Here is a 4,264-nt window from a genome sequence, read left to right on the forward strand (position 1 = left end):
GATAGTAGTATACTCGTAACAATTAGGATGACACTATGACGGTATAAAGAATGAAAAAAAAAACCACGGTTAGGTGGTAGGTATATAATAATAAATAATACAATTCTGGTCGGACGGACTGCCTGCCGTGTGCCGACACAGAGGTAGCCACAGCCGTGAACTACCGCACTGTACACTGGTTGATAAAGAGATAGTAGTATACTCGTAACAATTAGGATGACACTATGACGGTATAAAGAATGAAAAAAAAACCACGGTTAGGTGGTAGGTATATAATAATAAATAATACAATTCTGGTCGGACGGACTGCCTGCCGTGTGCCGACACAGAGGTAGCCACAGCCGTGAACTACCGCACTGTACTGTGTCTGCTGCTAATATAGACTGGTTGATATTTAAAGAGATATTAGTAGTATACAACAATACTATACTGGTGGTCAGGCACTGGTCACCACTCCTGCAGCAAAAGTGTGCACTGTTAATTAATATAATTGTACTCCTGGCTCCTGCTAACAACCTGCAGTGCTCCCCAGTCTCCCCCACAATTAATTATAAGCTTTTAATTTATACATTGATGACTGTGCAGCACACTGGGCTGAGCTGAGTGCACACAGACTGAGTCACACTGTGTGACTGACTGTGCTGTGTATCGTTTTTTTTTTCAGGCAGAGAACGGATATAGCAGAGAGAAGTGAACGGATATATTATATTAAATAAAAGTTAACTAGCAACTGCACTGGTCACTGACTGTGGTAAACTAACTCTGTCTGCGACTCTGCACAATCTCTCTCTCTCTATCTAATCTATCTCTATTCTAATGGAGAGGACGCCAGACACGTCCTCTCCCTATCAATCTCAATGCACGAGTGAAAATGGCGGCGACGCGCGGCTCCTTATATAGAATCCGAGTCTCGCGATAGAATCCGAGCCTCGCGAGAATCCGACAGCGTCATGATGACGTTCGGGCGCGCTCGGGTTAACCGAGCAAGGCGGGAAGATCCGAGTCGCTCGGACCCGTGAAAAAAAACATGAAGTTCGGGCGGGTTCGGATTCCGAGGAACCGAACCCGCTCATCTCTAAGTATATGCTGGCATTATATAAATAAATGTTAATAAAGATAATAACTTATTGATTTAAATCGATTTTGTGTTTCCAGGGCTAAAACAGACATTTACTAAAATTTTAAAATGGATAACAACATGCTCAACATGGACAAAACTGAACTCATCATCTTTCCCCCATCCAGAGCAACACCCCCGACCAATATCTCTATCATTGTTGACAGCACCACCATCTCCCCCGTTCCCCAACTCCGCTGCTTGGGCGTCACTCTTGACTCCTCCCTCTCCTTTGCACCCCACATTCAAGGTCTGGCACAATCCTGTCGGTTCCAGCTAAACAACATTGCTCGTATCAGGCCATTTCTCTCCCAGAGGGCAATTAAACTTATCATCCACTCACTGGTCATCTCACGACTCGACTACTGCAATATTCTCCTCACTGGCCTCGCTTGCTCCCATCTTGCTCCCCTCCAATCTGTCCTGAACTCCACAGCTAGGCTTATCTTCCTCTCCTACCGCTCCACATCTGCCACACCCCTTCGACAAAATCTACACTGGCTCCCATTCCCCTACAGAATCCTCTTCAAACTCCTTACCCACACATAAAGGCCATCTCTAATTCCACTGCTCCCTTCATACTCCCTCCCGCACCCTATGGTCGACCAGTGACCGTCGCATCTCCACCGCCCTGGTCACTTCTTCCCATGCTCGAGTTCAAGACTATTCCCGTGCACACCCCTTCAGTGGAACGCACTCCCCCTCTCCATTAGACTCTCCCCTGCCTTGCAAAGCTTCAAACGGGCACTAAAAACCCACCTATTCATCAAAGCATACCCTCCCAATGCATAAACTAGTCCTGAGGCTGCTCCTCCATCCCCCTGCCTCATGCCTTGAACATCTCAGCTTTGCTTGCATACTGCCATCAGGCTACCTCCCGTTTTCTTGCACCTCATGTCATCTATCTGTCGACCCTTCCCACTAGATTGTTAGCTCTTTAGAGCAGGGCCCTCTTTCCTCTTTTTACCTAAGCCCTCTTCTCGACACATTTCACTTGCAGCCCTCCCCTACTCAGCGACCATCTTTACCGCTTTTTCTCCTGCTGGTAAAGGCTCATCTCCATCTATGGCCACCAGCACCTAGTAGTACGATGATCACTCCCTCACTACTTACATCTTAGCTGTATTATGTCTTGAGAATTGTGGTGCTCCTTTTTACCTGCACTCTTTTTGTTATTTATTTACTGCAATGCTAAGTTTTGTCTCCCTGTACTGTCCTTTGTATGGCGCTGCAAAACACTTAAGGTGCCTTATAAATAAAATGTAATAACAATAATAATAATAATAATAATAATAATAATAATATCAAAAATTATTTGTTAGTAAATGTGTATTGTAGCCCTGGCAACATAAAATTGATTTAGATTTAAAATCTATGAAAATCGACTTTTAGAAAATATACCCCCTAATATCTAGTACGGATGAGGTTTCTAGTTTTGTTCAATGGTGTAATGTGCCCATAAAAAAAAAAGAATAAACTCCATAAAAAAGCAGAACCCTGCCCCCTCCCCCCCCCCACACACATACACACCAAAGAAAAAAATAAGAATATAAATATATATTAGAGATGTGCGCATTCGGATTTGCGCGGTTCTCAAAACGGCATCTTATTGGCTACATAGATATAAGGTGTTTTGGATAGCCAATAAGAAAAATCCAGATAAATACAAATTTGTGCTAATTTGATTTGAAGATCCAAACCCATTATATAGGAGAACTAGGCTCACTATAAATTTGATCCACCTCAGAGCGAATCGGCTTCATAGCACTTGAACTCCATCTGGCCCATAGGCAAATCTGGGGGGTGGTCCGGGGGTGCACCGGACTACCCATTAGCCTGTATCCATTATTTATTAATTTAAATTGTGTCCTCCTGGTCAGGGATGCATTTACTGACCGGCAGGACTATAGCCGCGCGCGCTGCTGCTCCCTGGCTATTGAATGTGCCCGCCCCCTCTCCATGCTATTGAATGTGCCCGCCCCCTCCCCATGCTATTGAATGTGCGGATGGCGTGACGTGCTGACGTCATGCTGCACTCGTTACTGTCAAAGCCTGCCTTCCCACCGGAGCTCTGCCAGTCCTCCCGCCTGCCACAGTGCCACCAGCTCCTCTTTCCTGCGGTCACGACCGCTGCCCTCCGCTGGCTCCCAGTCCTCAATTCCCGGCTCCAGCCTCCTCATCCTGCCGGCCCCTGTTCCTCGGCTGCCAGCCACCTCACCCCGCCTGCTCCCGACTCCCAGGAGGAAGGGGGGGAAGAGAGGTGAGACCCTGCTGTGACATTATTATAAGGGGGGGGGGGAGACACATTGAGAAACATTGAAGAGGTGGTGGGGAGGGCACTGAGAGACAGAGGGGAGGGGAGAGACACACATTTGGGAGACATGGTGTGAGAGACATGGAAGGGGGGACACCCTGAGAGACTTAGAAGGGGAAGAGAGAGACACTGAGAGGCATAGACAAGGGGGTGGGGGTGACACACTGAGAGACATAGAATGAAGGGGGGAGACACTGAGAGACATATAATGAAGGGGAGAGACACTGAGAGACAGAATGGGGGAGACAGACATAGACTGTGATGGTGTGCTGAGATACTTTGCAGGGGGTATTAGAGATGAGCGGGTTCGGTTTCTCTGAATCCGAACCCGCCAGAACTTCATGTTTTTTTTCACGGGTCCGAGCGACTCGGATCTTCCCGCCTTGCTCGGTTAACCCGAGCGCGCCCGAACGTCATCATGACGCTGTCGGATTCTCGCGAGGCTCGGATTCTATCGCGAGACTCGGATTCTATATAAGGAGCCGCGCGTCGCCGCCATTTTCACACGTGCATTGAGATTGATAGGGAGAGGACGTGGCTGGCGTCCTCTCCGTTTAGAATAGATTAGAGAGACACTTGATTTACTAATTTTGGGGAGCATTAGGAGTACTCAGTACAGTGCAGAGTTTTGCTGATAGTGACCACCAGTTTTATTTATAATCCGTTCTCTGCCTGAAAAAAGCGATACACAGCACACAGTGACTCAGTCACATACCATATCTGTGTGCACTGCTCAGGCTCAGGCCAGTGTGCTGCATCATCTATTATCTATATATAATATTATATATATCTGTCTGACTGCTCAGCTCACACAGCTTATAATTGTGGGGGAG

Source organism: Pseudophryne corroboree, chromosome 1 (genome assembly GCF_028390025.1).
Source record: "Pseudophryne corroboree isolate aPseCor3 chromosome 1, aPseCor3.hap2, whole genome shotgun sequence".
In the NCBI taxonomy this organism is placed as follows: Eukaryota; Metazoa; Chordata; class Amphibia; order Anura; family Myobatrachidae; genus Pseudophryne; species Pseudophryne corroboree.